At 39.5% G+C, this 19,045-nt stretch overlaps 1 protein-coding gene and 1 pseudogene across 1 annotated transcript in view; one reads left to right on the forward strand and one right to left on the reverse strand.

Moving 5' to 3' along the window:
- The window catches only part of Apoltp (Apolipoprotein lipid transfer particle), a 2,338,027-nt gene that overhangs the window by 1,799,815 nt on the left and 519,167 nt on the right, over window positions 1-19,045 (forward strand). The gene's annotated exons all lie outside the window — the stretch shown is intronic.
- On the reverse strand, window positions 15,470-16,300 carry LOC137239848 (protein-S-isoprenylcysteine O-methyltransferase-like; annotated as a pseudogene).

Consider the following 19,045-nt stretch of genomic DNA (forward strand, 5'->3'; position numbering starts at 1 on the left):
ATGTGTATCAAATGGAAGGTATTAAAGAGTATTTTAAGAGAGAGTAGGCCATAGTTCTATGGATGGACGCCATTTAGGGATATCGCCATAAAGGTGGACCAGGGCTGACTCTAGAATGTGTTTGTACGATATGGGTATCAAATGAAAGGTGATAATGAGTATTTTAAAAGGGAATGGGCTCTAGTTCTATAGGTGAACGCCTTTTCGAGAAATCCCCATAAAGGTGGACCAGGGGTGACTCTAGAATATGTTTGTACGATATGGGTATCAAATGAAAGCTGTTAATGAGTATTTTGAAGAGGAGTGATCCTTAGTTCCCTAGGTGGACGCCGTTTCGAGATATCGCCATAAAGGTGGACCAGGGGTGTCTCTAGTTGTACGATATGGGAATCAAATGAAAGGTGTTACTGAGCGTTTTAAGAGGGAGGGGGCATTAGGTCTATAGGTGGACGCCTTTTCGAAATGTCGCCATTAGGGTGGGCCAGAGGTGACTCTAGAATGTGTTTGTACGATATGGGTATCAAACGAAAGGTGTTACTGAGCACTTTAAAAGGGAGTGGGCATTAGGTCCATAGGTGGACGCCTTTTCGAGATATCGCCATTAGGGTGGGCCAGGGGTGACTCTGGAATGCGTTTGTACGATATGGGTATCAAATGAAAGGTGGTAATGAGTATTTTAAAAGGGAGCAATCCTTAGTTCTATAGGTGGACGCCTTTTCGAGATATCGCCATAAAGGTGGACCAAGGGTGACTCTAGAATGTTTTTACGATATGGGTATCAAACGAAAGGTGTTACTGAGCATTTTAAGAGGGAGTGGGCACTAGGTCTATAGGTGGACGCCTTTTCGAGATATCGCCATTAGGGTGGGCCAGGGGTGACTCTAGAATGTTTGTACGATATGGGTATCAAACGAAAGGTGTTACTGAGCATTTTAAGAGAAAGTGGGCATTAGGTCTATAGGTGGGCGCCTTTTCGAGATATCGCCATTAGGGTGGGCCAGGGTGACTCTAGAATGTGTTTGTACGATATGGGTATCAAATGAAAGGTGGTAATGAGTATTTTAAAAGGGAGTAATCCTCTGTTCTATAGGTGGACGCCTTTTCGAGATATCGCCATAAAGGTTGACCAAGGGTGACTCTAGAATGTTTGTACGATATGGGTATCAAACGAAAGGTGTTACTGAGCATTTTAAGAGGGAGTGGGCATTAGGTCTATAGGTGGACGCCTTTTCGAGATATCGCCATTAGGGTGGGCCAGGGGTGACTCTAGAATGTTTGTACGATATGGGTATCAAACGAAAGGTGTTACTGAGCATTTTAAGAGGGAGTGGGCATTAGGTCTATAGGTGGACGCCTTTTCGAGATATCGCCATTAGGGTGGGCCAGGGGTGACTCTAGAATGTTTGTACGATATGGGTATCAAAGGAAAGGTGTTACTGAGCATTTTAAGAGGGAGTGGACATTAGGTCTATAGGTGGACGCCTTTTCGAGATATCGCCATTAGGGTGGGCCAGGGGTGACTCTAGAATGTTTTTACGATATGGGTATCAAACGAAAGGTGTTACTGAGCATTTTAAGAGGGAGTGGGCATTAGGTCTATAATTGCACGCCTTTTCGAGATATCGCCATTAGGGTGGACCAGGGTTGACTCTAGAATGTGTTTGTACGATATGGATATCAAATTAAAGGTATTGATGAGGGTTTTAAAAGCGAGTGGCCCTTAGATGTATATGTGAAGGCGTTCTCGCGATATCGACCAAATGTGGATCAGGTGATCCAGAAAATCATCTGTCGGGTACTGCTAATTTATTTATATATTCAATAACACTAACAGTATTCCTGCCAAGATTCCAAGGGCTGTTGATTTCGCCTTGTAGAACTTTTTCATTTTCTTCTACTTAATATGGTAGGTGTCACACCCATTTTACAAAGTTTTTTCCAAAGTTATATTTTGCGTCAATAAACCAATCCAGTTACCATGCTTCATCCCTTTTTTCGTATTTGGTATAGAATTATGGCATTTTTTTAATTTTTCGTAATTTTCGATATCGATAAAGTGGGCGTGGTTATGGTCGGATTTCGGCCATTTTTTATACCAAGATAAAGTGAGTTCAGGTAAGTACGTGGGCTAAGTTTAGTAAAGATATATCGGTTTTTGCTCAAGTTATTGTGTTAACGGCCGAGCGGAAGGACAGACGGAGGACTGTGTATAAAAACTGGGCGTGGCTTCTACCGATTTCGCCCATTTTCACAGAGAACAGTTAACGTCATAGAATCTATGCTCCTACCAAATTTCAAAAGGATTGGTAAATTTTTGTTCGACTTATGGCATTAAAAGTATTCTAGACACACTAAATGAAAATGGGCGGAGCCACGCCCATTTTGAAATTTTCTTTTATTTTTGTATTTTGTTGCATTATATCATTACTGAAGTTGAATTTTGACTTAATTTACTTATATACAGTAAAGATATTAAATTTTTTGTTAAAATTTGAATTTAAAAAAAAAATTTTTTAAAAAGTGGGCGTGTTCTTCATCCAATTTTGCTAATTTTTATTTAGCACATATATAGTAATAGTAGTAACGTTCCTGCCAAATTTCATCATGATATCTTCAACGACTGCCAAATTACAGCTTGCAAAACTTTTAAATTACCTTCTTGTAAAAGTGGGCGGTGCCACGCCCATTGTCCAAAATCTTACTAATTTTCTATTCCGCGTCATAACGTCAACCCATCTACCAAGTTTCATCGCTTTAACCGCCTTTAACAATGAATTATCGCATTTTTTCTGTTTTTCGAAATTTTCGATATCGAAAAAGTGGGCGTGGTTATAGTCCGATATCGTTCATTTTAAATAGCGATCTGAGATGAGTGCTCAGGAACCTACATACCAAATTTCATCAAGATACCTCAAAATTTACTCAAGTTATCGTGTTAACGGACGGACGGACGGACGGACGGACGGACGGACGGACGGACGGACGGACATGGCTCAATCAAATTTTTTTTGGATCCTGATTATTTTGATATATGGAAGTCTATATCTATCTCGATTCCTTTATATATGTACAACCAACCGTTATCCAATCAAACTTAATATACTCTGTGAGCTCTGCTCAACTGAGTATAAAAAGTAGAGTGATGAACTGGAATAATAATTCATTGTATTCTATTAATATATACATACGCTTACATGCTAACATACATTCCCCTTTTCCATTATCATACATACTTTCAGTCATGTAGGATAATCCTTTATCCCGGCATTCAGCTTTACCCCAATTTCGGGAGCCCTAATATCCATAGAAATCAGTGTCCTTGTGTCGTACACATGTTTGTGCTTATGTTCGCTGTCGCTTGGTTCTAATGGTGCATTGACCTCGCTTGATGCTTTAGACTTCTGCTTACGGTGTGCGTTGGTGTGTCGCATGCTCGTACTAAGTATGTATGCCAAAATTCCAATAGGTAGCGGCGCTTATTTCGGGCGACTTGCTGCTGGCTTCCGTTCACTAAAGTTATTATGTTGTGTTTGTAGCTGGGTGCATTGGATTGTGCGTGTACAAAGGGTTGGTTGACAGATGCATTTTTATACTCAGCTGAGAAGAGCTCACAGAGTATATTAATTTTGTTCGCATAACGGTACCCCGTAACGGCATAAACTAATTGAGATAGATATAGAGTTCTATATATCAAAATTATCTGGGCGAAAAAAGAAATAAATTTAGCCATGTCCGTCCGTCCGTCCGTCCGGTTCCTGGGCACTCATCTCAGATCGCTATTTAAAATGAACGAAATCGGACTATAACCGCGCCCACTTTTTCGATATTGAAAATTTCGAAAAACGGAAGAAATGCGGTAATTCATTACCAAAGACGGATAAAGCGATGAAACTTGGTAGATGGGTTGATCTTATGACGCAGAAAGGAAAATTTTTAAAATTGTAGACAATGGGCGTGGCACCGCCCACTTTTAAAAGAAGGTAATTTAAAAGTTTTGCAAGCTGTAAATTGGCAGTCGTTGAAGATATCGTGATGAAATTTGGTAGGAACGTTACTCCTATTACTATACGTGTGCCAAATAAAACGTATCAAAATCGGATGACGAACACACCCACTTAAAAAAAAAATTTTTTTTTTAAGTCAAATTTCAACAAAAAATTGGATATCTTTACAGTATATAAGTAATTTATTTCAAAATTCAACTCCACTAATGATATGGTGCAACAAAATACAAAAATAAAAGAAAATTTCAAAATGGGCGTGACTCGGCCCCTTTTCATTTAATTTGTCTAGAATACTTTTAATGCCATAAGTCGAACAAAAATTTACCAATCCATGGTAATTTGGTAAGAGCGTTGCTTCTATGATGATAACTGTTTTCTGTGAAAATGGGCGAAATCGATTGAAGCCACGCCCAGTTTTTATACACAGTCGACCGTCTGTCCTTCCTCTCGGCCGTTAACACGATAAATTGAACAAAAATCGATATATCTTTATTAAACTTAGTTCACGAACTTATCTGAACTTACTTTATCTTGGTATTAACCCTAGAACACACACCCGGGTACAAATGTATCCAGTATCAACTTTAAAGTGTTGTAACTTTTGAACCGCTATACCTAGAGTATTGTAACTTCGGATCTAGAAAGATTATTTAGTTCTGAGTTCAAATTCAAAATTTGACCAATCGGAACATTGGTTCAGGAGCTACAGCCTTCCAAACACATTATATACGTAAACACACAGCCGGGATACGTTTGTACCCCCATAGTAAAAATCCTCATAATAATCAAAAAAAAACATTTTTTATATTCTTTTTTTATTTGAAGAATTAGAAATATTCATTTCAAACATTTTATTATTGAATTTTATTATAAAAATTATAAAAATGCATCTTATATCTAGGGAAAATCATGGCAAATAGAGCAATTTGTTGATGTGACCGAATGTACAAGACACATTGGCTTCTTACATTTGGCGCACAGCTTTCTGGTTTTTCTACGGCGTTTTTCCTCTTGTGCGTAACATAAATAGCAAGATCCGGACACAGGTTTTGGCGTGCGCGCTGCGGCAGATGTTGATGCTGCTGTTGACATAATTGATTCCAGCGGTCGGTTGAAATATGCTTCAATAGCAATTTTAGTCGAAAAAGTTCGCGTCACTTGACGATTTATGGCTCTGGCTTCAATAATGGGCATACACAATGCTTCAGCCAAGCTGCGCAGGATCTGCTTACGCTTGTTGTTTGTTCTCCAAGGCAACATAGGGTTATTCAAATCGTAGACAATGTAGGCTGCAAGAGCTGTAATGTCCAACATGTTGAAGAACATCGCTAGTGGCCATCGTTTTGTTTGTGTTTCTGTTGGATATTCCGCAAACATTTGGTCCATTCGATCAACACCACCTTTGGTACGATTATAATATTCAATTATTTCAGGTTTCCCACTGTCGGCTATTTCAGCATCATTATGCATGGTCGAAAGCAAAATTACTGTTTTTTTTTTTTTTGGGAACATAAGAGCACATTGTCACATTATTTTTGAAGCCAAATGTCGTTGAACCAATTGTTCTGTTTTTGTTCTGCTTCATTTCTTGAGGAATATATGATTTGTTTTTGCACAAAGTTCCAACGATCGTGAGTTTCCAGGTGAGAAGCAGTTCTGCAACTGGCAAGGTCGTAAAAAATTGTCTATTGTAATGTTTCGGCCACTTCCTTGGTATTTGGTAGACAAATCCTTCACCACTCGTTCGCCTTGGTTCGTTTCCCTACCAGTTTCTGCTTGGCCAGTATATATTTGTCCATGCAGTGGATATGCATTTGTGGCATCGCAAATCCACCAAACCTTGACACCATATTTAGCAGGTTTTGACGGTATGTACTGCGTAAACCGTGTGCGTCCACGGTAAGGAAATAATTGTTCATCAATCGTCAAGCATGAGCTGGGCTTGTAATGTGCAGCAAGATTATTGTTCATCATCATCCAAAACTCACTGATCGGTGCTGCTTTATCAGTTAGTAAGCGTCTTGCACGAGTGTTTTTATCGTCAAATCTTAGGAACCGCAATATCGAACAGAAACGGTTGACTCCCATTGTGGCGCGATATAAAGGATAGTTTTTGACGCTCCATAAATCTCGAACATGTTCTCCATTGCTATGGTTCGCACCAGTCATAATAAGTATGCTAAAAAATGCATACAGCTCTGTTATTGACACAGGCGTCCATGACTTAGGAGTTGTGTTTGGATGCGCATTGTTGTAAGCATTATAAGTTTCTTTTGCTAACTTATTTGTGTGGCGCATAATTATATCAGCCATTTCAACGTTCATGAAACATTTGAATGTTTGCTCTATTGACAACATTTCAGTGCATCTAGCTGGTCCAGAACGTTCTCTTATAATATTTTGTCCGAGTACCTGACGACTTACATCACGTGCAACAAATTTTTGCCAATAGCAGATAATTCAATATTTTCTTCTACTTCTTCATCATCTTCTTCATCATCCTCATAGTCCGCATAATCAGGTAATACTTCTGTGGCACTTTGCGAAACTTCAGCATCGTCATCAGCAATTTCAATGTCATTGAATTGAATTTCTTCTTCATCTACTGAGTCAAAGTCATAGGGAGCGTCATCGTCACAAATTTCATCAAATAAAGATTGTATATATCATTCTCGCTGTTCCTCAGTTAGTCTGCATAATAAAAAAAAATTAGTATATGTTTACATTGTTCCTTATTTTACATTTTGTACCTTCTATGTGCTGCTTTTGATAAATATTCGTTTCTTCTTGAAGTCATTTCGTATCCAGTTATTTATAGTTTCAGTTATATTTATTTTCACTTATATTTTCACTTCTTACACTTTTGAGCACCAAAACAATAATGAATATATCAACAGGCAGCATTTATAACAACACCTCGTGTGAAAACAACCCTTGCAGCTGCATATAAAATACAAAAACCAGTTATACCAGTGTATTTGCTACCTACGTACCTATACCTTGCGCGACTTTTTGCACATATCTTTTGAACCAGGTAGAACATTTCAATGAAATAAAAACCAAAATGTGTATTCGTTGTTACTCTACAAGTATATTATTATAAATTATATTATTTTGTTTTGCATTTATCAGGACAACAACAAAAATCCACTGTTGCATGTCCTGATTCTATTTGCCCATATCTCTGGAACCAGTAGGAATATTCGAATGAAACATAAGACAAAATACTTGTTATATATCAAAAAATATACATTTCAAAAAAAAAATCAGAGAAATCGGTTGAATAAGCATTAAAAAAACCGCAAAATAAGGTCCCGGGTACAAACGTATCCCGGGTGTGTGTTTACGTGGTATTTTGTGGTGTGTGTTCTAGGGTTAAAAGTGGGCGAAATCCGACAATAACCACGTCCATCTTCGATTTCGAAAAATTAAAAAAAATGCCACAATTCTATACCAAACACGAAAAGAGGGAAACATGGTGATTGGATTGGTTGTTTGACGCGAAGTATACATAACTTTAGAAAAAACTTTGTAAAATGGGTGTGACACCTACCATATTAAGTAGAAGAAAATGAAAAAGTTCTGTCGGGCGAAATTAAAATCCCTTGGAATCATGGCAGGAATAGTTTTCGTGGTATTACATATATAAATAAATTAGCGGTACTGGACGGATGATGTTCTCGGTCACCCTGGTCCACATTTTGGTCGATATCTCGAAAACGCCTTCACCTATACATCTAGGGGACACTACCTTTTAAAACCCTCATTAATACCTTGAATTTGATGCCCATATCATACAAACATATTCTAGAGTCACTCCTGGGCCACCTTCATGGCGATATCTCGAAAGGGCGTCCACCGATATAAGAAAGGCCTACTCCCTTTTAAAATACTCATTACCACCTTTCATTTAATACCCATATCGTACAAACACATTCTAGAGTCACCTCTGGTCCACCTTTATGGCGATATCTCGAAAAGACGTCCACCTATAGAACTAAGGCCCACTCCCTTTTAAAATACTCATTAACACCTTTCAGTTATATCCATATCGTGCAAAAAAATTCTGGAGTCACCCCTGGTCCACCTTTATGACGATATCTCGAAAAGATGCCCACCTATAGAACTAGGGCCCACTCCCTTTTAAAACACTCATTAACAACTTTCATTTGATACCCATATCGTACAAACACATTCTAGAGTCCCCCCTGATCCACCTTTATGGCGATATCTCGAAAAGGCGTCAACCTATAGAACTATGGCCCACCCCTTTTGAAAATCTATATATTAGTACGCTAACAAAATTTCCATACAATCAATTGACATTCTGTTTCGCATAGTTAGCGTACCTAAAATCACATAAAAGTTATATGAATCGTTTCGTATAGATCAGCCACAGTGCATAGGCCTATTTTTGTTAACAAATATTACTCTATTTGTTTATAACTAATAGAAAAATTTTAAACATATTTTTATTTGCTTCAAATATTATAATTTATTAAATTTTGATGAGCTCGTGGCAGTTTAAAAATTGAAACACAGTTTAAATTTTTGTATTTCTAATTTTATTTGGTCGATATTTCGATCTCATTCTGAGATCATCTTCAGGAACTGTGGACAAAAACAACAATTAGTTAACATGTAAACAATTTTTCACCCTAAACATAATACCACTTACACAATTGAATATGTTTTACCGACTAACAAGATGTACGAAAAAAGAAAGCGTAGAAGTCAAATAAATATGAAAATATGAACAATTTGAAACACCGTAAGTATAAACAAAAATCTGCAAAAAAAACAATACATAGAATGACGAACAAAAAGACATAATCAATTGCATTAACATACAAATGTACATATGTATATATATATTGGTCATCCCACTGCATTTGTTGTGTTGAGCTGCAATTCTAACTAGAACATTGTTGTTGTCTTAAAACTAAGTCGCGGTAAACGCGCGCCAGCTGATCAGTGTCTATTTTATAATTCATTTTCGTGTCATTAGGGGTGTTCGTAATGTGCAGCATTTCTAAAGTGTATATTTTGCCGTAATTTTTCTCCTCGTGTAAAATGGATACATTATCGAAATCGGGACAATGCCCGGTATCCTTGCAATGTGATGAAAATGCCGTCTTATTGTCCGAAAAACTGCTTCTTAATTTCACATTTGACATGTGAGCGGAAATCCTTGTCTTGAGTTTCATTTTCGTTGTCCCCACATATACCTTATCTCATAAGTGGGACCCGTCACCATTACACGGAATCCTGTAAACTACATCAGACTTCTCTTGTTTGCGAATTATATCCTTTGTATTGCTGTAGAGTTTTCTTAGCGTGTGTTTATAAGTTGACGCGAACTGATATTTATCTCTGTCATAGAGCTTTGAACATTTTATTCTTTCCGATATTCCTGGAACATGAACTACTGATTTGTATATTTTTCCCCAAAGGAGAGGTGTGTCACACTTATGTACATACTACATATGTGTTTATACAAAGTTAAACTCGGTAAACCGCCAATTGTTTACCTAACGGGTGGCGTGGATTAGGCTAAATTCCTTTAGCACATTTCTTCGTTTTTAACTAAAAGTTCGTGTGTTTTGAATTATGACACTATTGAAGTAAATGGGGAACCGAGCACACAAAACTAACTTCGGTAGCGCCCCAACGGGGACCTCCCGGGTGGTGTGGAAAAAGCTATTTTTCAATTTAATTTCAAGTAATTTCACCATAATTCTATGTCAATTTCTTTTGATTTTACATATTTTTTATATTTTTGTTTAAGGAGCTCCATACCAAAACGTTATAATTACATTTGAAAATTTTGTAGAAAATTTAAGAAAATACAATCAAAAGATACAACGTCTTAATGAAAAATTTAATTAAGTTAGACCAGTTTGCTATATTTCCACTCACAGCTCAACTATTAACGTATTATAGCACTACCCTCAACACTGGATGCATAGATTGAGTCGAAAAAAATACAAGTTGGTCGAATTTCGACCACAGGCGATACTAGTACTCTTTAATACCTTCCATTTGATACCCATGTCATACAAACACATTCCAGGGTTACAGGTTCATTTTCCTACATGGCGATTTTCCCTTATTTTGTCTCCAAAGCTCTCAGCTGAGTATGTAATATTCGGTTACATCCGAACTTAGCCTTCCTTACTTGTTTGGTTTGTGTGTCACCACTTCTCCAAATGTTCAGTGTGCCTTAGGGTGATCATATATTTAAAAATTATGTGGGCAAAAATGTAAAAAACATGCTTTTTCATGAGTCACTGACCGGAATCGTATGCATTCCGGCAGTATAATCTCAAGATCAGGCATCGAGCTGATTGGAATCCGGTGCATTCCAACAACATAGGTCATGTTACTTTTTTATGCCTTGTGATGGCGGATCCTCATTACACTACTCTTAGCACTGCCGGATTCCCATGACATGCTGATTGGAATCTTGTTGCATTCCAACAGGAAGATTGGAATCCACTGCATTCCGAAATCATGCTGAGCGGAATCTGATGCATTCCGCCAGTATAAGATTTCGGTATAAGATCTTATTTCTGCTCATATTTCTTATTATTATTATATTCTGAAATTAAAGAGTAATGTTCATTAATATTTCTTTGTTTGTAATATAACAATGTTGAAATCTCGATATATCTTAAATTTTATCTTTTGAGTTGTATATTTATATATCTTTTATATTATGCAGTCGATCATAGTTTGTCGACTTAAATAATAAATAAATAAATAAATGGCATTAGTCTAAACGACATACTCCACCCAGGTCCAGTACTCCAAGCAGACTTGCCCATTTTAATTCTACGTTGGAGACTGTACCGCTTTGTCTTTAATAGTGACATAGAAAAGATGCATAGGCAAATTTGGGTGACCGATAATCACGCCAAATTTCAAAGAATTGTCCATCGAACATCCCCCAACGAACCAATCAGTCTTTACGAACTAAAGACTGTCACATTTGGTGTAAACTGCGCCCCCTACCTCGCGATACGGTCACTTCTACAATTGGCTGATGATGTAGAAAATACCCACCCAATAGCATCGGGTATATTACTAGAAAGTATGTATATCGACGACGTTTTATCTGGTGGACATACAATAGCGTCAATTATCAGAGCAATAAACGAGATTCGCGAAGCATTACACTCAGCTGGCTTTCCATTGCGCAAGTGGACATCAAATTGTGAGGAAATCCTTCAGGACATCCCCAAAATGGATCTGCTCAGCGAGGACTTCCTAGCGTTTGGAGAGGCTAGCTCGGTGAAGGCACTCGGAATACGATGGAACGCGCACTCAGACATGTTTTACTTTACAGCAGGAGCTTTAGAGAATGGCGAGAACATCACCAAACGTGCAATCCTATCCGCTATAGCCAAACTTTTCGACCCTTTAGGCTGGCTTGCACCAATGGTCGTAGTGGCAATAATACTAATGCAGAATATCTAGTTAGAGGGCACCGGGTGGGACGAACCTGTCTCCCCATCTACCTTAGAACGGTGGGAAAATTTCACCCAACACTATAGCGAAATAGATAACATTAGGATACCGCGGTGGGTAAATTTTTCACCGGAAGACGACATAGTAATCCACGGCTTCTGCGACGCTTCCGAGAAAGCATATGCGGCAGCGGTATACATGCGCGTGAAAAGAGACGATCAGGTTTTCATACACTTACTTTTAGCAAAAACCAGAGTAGCTCCAGTGAAAACCGTCTCGCTACCACGTTTAGAACTCTGCGACGCCGTGCTGCTCGCAGAAATTATGGAATCAATATTCCGAAACATTCATTTGAAACCGCAAAAGTTCACCTCTGGACGGATCCAACCATCGTACTCGCATGGATACGCAAGCCGCCTTGTACTTGCTCAACATTCGTAGCACATCGCATCACCAAGATTCTGGACATCGTCGGTAACAAGGACTGGCTTCACGTTGACTCGGAATCTAACCCAGCGGATTTAGGAAGCAGAGGACTACTAGCGTCAGATTTGGTCAACAATTCGTTGTGGTGGCAGGGTCCTTCTTGGCTACAAGCAGACAATTCTCACTGGCCAGCACAAGACGCCGATTACAACACGTCCGTTGAGGAAAAGAGGGCATAATCATATGCAATGACAAGGGTAGATCATATAGATATTCTTGACCGATTTTCAGATTTGCCACAAGCTTTGAAAGTCCTGTCTTACGTGAGGAGATTCTATAAAAGAACGCATCCTAAAACAAAAGCCATGTTCCAAGAAAAGTCGTGCATAATATCAGCCGCTGAGGTTACAGCAACGACTCAGGCATTAATACGAGTCTGCCAGAAACAATTTTACGGTAAGGAATATTTAAAACTGAAAAATAGGGAACCTCTTGATCGAAAGAGTGAAATACTGTCACTCAACCCATACATCGAGAAAGATGATATTATTAGAACGGGGGGCGTCTAGGGGCTTCAAAAGACATGTCTTACAACGAGCGTCATCCGATCATCTTGCCGTACAATTGCAGGCTGTCTCGCCTTACAGTCATGATGACGCACCATGATTCCCTTCATTGTGAGAACCAGCTCATGCTCCGTCTTATTCGAACCCAATATTGGATACCGAATGTCAAGACAATGATCAGAGCCATCATTCACAATTCCAAAACCTGCAATATTCACAGGAAGCAGGCGCAGTCCCAACTTATGGGTACCCTTCCCTGCGAACGTACTACTTTTACCCGCGCGTTCACAAATACCGGGGTAGATTTTGCGGGGCCTTTCGACATCAAAAGCTACAGTGGTAGAGGATGTCGACTGTCCAAAGGCTACGTATGCCTATTTGTCTGTTTCTCCACTAAGGCCATCCACCTAGAAGCCACTAGTGACCTGAGCACCCCATGCTTCCTCGCAGCTTTTTCGCGTTTTATCGCGAGAAGAGGATGTCCGAAAAACATCTGCTCCGACAATGGTACGAACTTTGTCGGAGCGTCCAGATCTCTACGATCGGAATTTAAAGCCTTCCTGGCAGAAAGCCGAGACAAAACTGTCTCCAAGTATAGCCATCAAGCATTAACTTGGCATTTTATTCCCGCCGGCGCTCCACATATGGGCGGCCTGTGGGAAGCGGGAGTGAAGAGCTTCAAAAGACCCTTCAAGAAGGTCTCCATAAATATACCATGGAGGAGTTCCAAACCCTTTTGTGCCGGATCGAGGCATGTCTAAATTCACGTCCTCTCAGCCCGGCGTCCAATAACCCAACGGACCTGGAGCCACTAACCCCAGGACATTTCCTAAAGGGCAGCAATCTTCTGGTGCCGCCAGAACCGGATGCGAACGAAGACCCTGCATCCATGATAAATAGATGGCAGAAGCTCAAGGCCCTCCATCAAACCTTCTGCCGGCGATGGAAAACCGAATATTTATCCGAACTTCAAAAGCGTGTGAAGTGGAAACACCCCAAACAAAATATACAAGTGGGAACGAATGGAAGTTAGGTAGAGTCGTCAACGTACACCCCGGAGAAGATAACCGAGTACGTGTAGTCGACCTCTTTACCGAGAAGGGTCAAATCAGACGACCTTTGGTCAAACTGATCCTTCTTTCCAACGGAGGATATGGATTGCGAGCAGGCCAAAAGCTCCTCGTAACAAGCCCTCCGTTCCTCTCCCTCACTCTCTTCCGAACTCCACTTCCCTATCTAGACCCAAAACAAACCCAAATTCACTCGCTTACCCAGAGCGAGGATACCAGAAAATATCCCACAATCGACTCGCTCCCCCGAACGAGGACACCATACCACTCACTCGTTATCTCATAACGAGGATACCAGAAAAGCCCTAACGCAGATCCGCTATCTGCCACAGAACATAAAGGCCTTTGGTCTATTTTATTTCCAATTTTTAAGGAAGCAACCCACAACTCACTCGCTATCCCAGAATGAGGATACCAGAAAAGCCTACCGCAGAAGGGCGAACCGATCTGCCACAGAATCTATTTATATTTTTAAATTTCCAACAAAACAACCCACATTCACTCGCTCACCTCGAGCGAGGATCACAGAACCAACACGCGAGGCCAACAGAATTTATCAAAATTCATCTGAACACCTAAAATCTTAAACTCACTATTAACCACCCAAAAATTTCATTAAAGGAAAAAAAGGGGCTCACAGAAATAAATAGTTCAAAACAATCGAATTTTTCACGAAAAAGTTTACAAATAAATTAACTTGTCCTCTTGTCAAACGAATATTAGCTTAAATAACGAACATTTGTTAACAGCACCAAAAGGTATTACGTGTTTTCAAAACATTGTACCCCAGGCAGCTTCCTTTGAAAATTTTAATGTTTTTTATAATTTTTGTAATAAAATTTGGTGATTTTCTACTTGCAAATACAAATTTTCTTTCTTCCAACTGGAAACATTATTTGTTAATAATATGTCTGGTTATCGAACACAAAAATAAGGGCAGAGCAGAGTAGAGCAGCGACCAAAAGCAAATCGAGGAATCTGGTGTAACAATCACGATTTTGCTAAGATGTGCACTAAATTACGAAGACACTGCCCTAAGCAATTTATTGAGTTCTCAAATTTCCTATTTTCTTTCGTTTTGTATAAATTATTTCTGTTTTGAATTTTAGAAATTCCGACTTACTTTTGACAACAAAAATTTTTTTTCTTTGCTGTAACAAAAGCTGGCGCAGAGGTTTGTGATTTGGATTGCTCCAGTTCAATTTTGGGCGACCTCATAAAACAAAAGGCAGAGCAACTTAGAGCAAGATAATTTGTCATTAAACACAATTACAAATAATTTTAAATGCCTACTCAAGTACCTTGAACGAAAATCATAACCATATAAACTACACATCAGAATTGAATGTGTAGCCATGAAAGTTTTTATACGTATGGTTTTTCACTAAGATAATTGATTTTCAAACAACGTGATGCTTTGCTTACAATGAGCGCATCTTCAATGTCATAACCAGAATAACTCATTACAGCAACAGTTGCATTTTGGCCAGCAGACGACTTGTCGAACCCAGTGTGCTCAATGGTCTTTGACTTAACCACAGGAGCTTGTGGATAAACTAATTTGTACATAAGCGTACCAATCCTATTCTTTTGATTATAACCGATTACCTTATATAAAGTAAATTTCCTGTTTTATTTAAATAATATTAAATTAACATCCCTGAAGGAGATTAGTCATTTTATTTGTATGTAGTTAATTGTAGTTTGACCTTTTGCAGTTATTTCTATACAAATTAATTGTTATTTTTTTAATTAATTAAATCCTTGTAATGTTAGCATATAGCTCTATGCTTACGATAAGAACGATTTTTACATTATAAACTAGTTAGTACACAATTAATTAAATACTTGAAGCTTGTAGGAAGTCTACTCCATATATTTTCCTAGAGATACATTTCAATATCATTCCCTTCGTTAACCGTAAGACTCTAATCTAGCAAATATCCTTTAATACACGGTAAACCGATTGGCACGAAACTATGGTGTAAATCAATATACACAAGGGATTAAGTAATAATATTTGTGTGCCAACGGACCACCAAAACCATCCTACATAAGATGGGTGCCGCATATAAGCATAAATGCCATGTGTTATCGGTTTATGATGATCAGACTTTTCATATTGCACCAAATGCGTGCAACTATTTCGCGCTGTAATCATCGCTACTTTTCGCATTATCTCGCCCACTATACAAAGCACCACGCCAGTTAGCCAAATGTAATAAAAATCTTTGAAACTTGGCAGCAGCCATACCTCCAATCCAAACTCAATCCAACTAGCTACTGCCGCTAAAGCGTAGTGTATAGAATGATTTAGAATGAAAGAGTCGACTGATATGCTACTTGGATTACACCACGCTATAGCAAAAAATTCTGAATAACGAAAAAATGCCATAAAAAAAACTATAAACACCAAATTGCTTTAGCACACTTGGAGCGAATATAATAACTAATATGCTAATAGCCTCGATGAATCCCAAAAATGAAGAACGCAGTGCAATCTGATAATCATTATCGCGCAACAAATAACGTATAACCAAATTAATTAGCGCATAATATAGGATGGGCCCCCACATTGTCGCACCCCAAACATCTGGTATGGTACCATAGTACATTAATGGTACTGTGGCTAGCAATACAATCAATCCCGTGATTAGGTAGCAATACAAGCTTGCATGTTCGAACAAAATTTTCACTTGTATTAATTAATGCAAAATTATACAAAAACAAGTAAGGAAGGCTAGCTTCGAGTGTAACCGAACATTACATACTCAGTTGAGAGCTATGGAGACAAAATAAGGAAAATCACCATGTAGGAAAATGAACCTAGGGTAACCCTTGAATGTGGTTGTATGACATGTGTATCAAATGGAAGGTATTAAAGAGTATTTTAAGAGAGAGTAGGCCATAGTTCTATGGATGGACGCCATTTAGGGATATCGCCATAAAGGTGGACCAGGGCTGACTCTAGAATGTGTTTGTACGATATGGGTATCAAATGAAAGGTGATAATGAGTATTTTAAAAGGGAGTGGGCTTTAGTTCTATAGGTGAACGCCTTTTCGAGAAATCCCCATAAAGGTGGACCAGGGGTGACTCTAGAATATGTTTGTACGATATGGGTATCAAATGAAAGCTGTTAATGAGTATTTTGAAAAGGAGTGATCCTTAGTTCCCTAGGTGGACGCCGTTTCGAGATATCGCCATAAAGGTGGACCAGGGGTGTCTCTAGTTGTACGATATGGGAATCAAATGAAAGGTGTTACTGAGCGTTTTAAGAGGGAGTGGGCATTAGGTCTATAGGTGGACGCCTTTTCGAAATGTCGCCATTAGGGTGGGCCAGGGGTGACTCTAATGTGTTTGTACGATATGGGTATCAAACGAAAGGTGTTACTGAGCATTTTAAGAGGGAGTGGGCATTAGGTCCATAGGTGGACGCCTTTTCGAGATATCGCCATTAGGGTGGGCCAGGGGTGACTATGGAATGTGTTTGTACGATATGGGTATCAAATGAAAGGTGGTAATGAGTATTTTAAAAGGGAGCAATCCTTAGTCCTAAAGGTGGACGCCTTTTCGAGATATCGCCATAAAGGTGGACCAAGGGTGACTCTAGAATGTTTGTACGATATGGGTATCAAACGAAAGGTGTTACTGAGCATTTTAAGAGGGAGTGGGCACTAGGTCTATAGGTGGACGCCTTTTCGAGATATCGCCATTAGGGTGGGCCAGGGGTGACTCTAGAATGTTTGTACGATATGGGTATCAAACGAAAGGTGTTACTGAGCATTTTAAGAGCAAGTGGGCATTAGGTCTATAGGTGGGCGCCTTTTCGAGATGTCGCCATTAGGGTGGGCCAGGGTGACTCTAGAATGTGTTTGTACGATATGGGTATCAAATGAAAGGTGTTACTGAGCATTTTAAGAGGGAGTGGGCATTAGGTCTATAGGTGGACGCCTTTTCGAGATATCGCCATTAGGGTGGGCCAGGGGTGACTCTAGAATGTTTGTACGATAAGGGTATCAAACGAAAGGTGTTACTGAGCATTTTAAGAGGGAGTGGACATTAGGTCTATAGGTGGACGCCTTTTCGAGATATCGCCATTAGGGTGGGCCAGGGGTGACTCTAGAATGTTTTTACGATATGGGTATCAAACGAAAGGTGTTACTGAGCATTTTAAGAGGGAGTGGGCATTAGGTCTATAGGTGGACGCCTTTTCGAGATATCGCCATTAGGGTGGGCCAGGGGTGACTCTAGAATGTTTTTACGATATGGGTATCAAACGAAAGGTGTTACTGAGCATTTTAAGAGGGAGTGGGCATTAGGTCTATAGGTGCACGCCTTTTAGAGATATCGCCATTAGGGTGGGCCAGGGTTGACTCTGGAATGTGTTTGTACGATATGGATATCAAATTAAAGGTATTAATGAGGGTTTTAAAAGCGAGTGGCCCTTAGATGTATATGTGAAGGCGTTCTCGCGATATCGACCAAATGTGGATCAGATGATCCAGAAAATCATCTGTCGGGTACTGCCACGCCCATTTTGAAATTTTCTTTTATTTTTGTATTTTGTTGCATCATATCATTACTGGAGATGAATTTTGACTTAATTTAATTATATACAGTAGGTAGGTTGAACTGGCCGGTCCATGAGGACCTCACATAGACTGATTGAGTCCGTAGTGTTACCAGAAGTTTGTTTTAACGACCAAACTGAAAAACCCTATCAAAAACCAGGACCTATGTTATAAAATAACTCCGTCCTCTTGGCAAATACTAGAAGCTTCCTAGGACTTAAGCCACTTGCTGCTTCTAGATCTGACAGCTGTATCACTCCTAATAGCTGGAGTCTTAGCCTGGCAAGTGCAGGGCACGAGCACAGAACGTGCTCGATCGTTTCCTCCTCCAACCCGCACTTCCTACACCTGCTATCACTGACCAAGCCTAATTTAAAGGCATGTGACGCCAGAAGGCAGTGTCCAGTCAGAATACCCGTCATGAGTCTACAGTCCTCTCTTTTTAATGATAGAAGCAACTGTGTTAGTCTAAGGTTGTAAGACCTACACATAATCTTCGACACTTTACAGCCCCGCGCTTGAACCCACGCCTTTTCTGCTTGGTCGATCATGTACACCTCTCGCCTTCGCTTAATCTCGCCCAATCTAATTGGGACGTCTACGGAGCAAGCTTCAAGGGATGCGCCCTTTTTAGCTAATTCGTCCGCTTTTTCATTCCCATCTATTCCCATATGCCCTGGGACCCAATATAGATGTATGCTTCTCCCTGTCCCGATTCTCTCCAGAGACTGCTTACACTCTAACACGCATTTAGATGCTGTGCTATGCGAGATTATTGCCTTAATTGCTGCTTGACTGTCAATATAAAAGTTAACACGGTTGCAGCTTAAGCTATTCTCTTCCAGGGTTTCTACTGCTTTGGTTACGGCTAATATTTCCGCTTGGAAAACGCTACAGTAATCCGGCAGCCTGTAGGATCTGCTTAATTCCGGATCA

Source organism: Eurosta solidaginis, chromosome 2, assembly GCF_040869045.1.
Source record: "Eurosta solidaginis isolate ZX-2024a chromosome 2, ASM4086904v1, whole genome shotgun sequence".
NCBI lineage: Eukaryota > Metazoa > Arthropoda > Insecta > Diptera > Tephritidae > Eurosta > Eurosta solidaginis.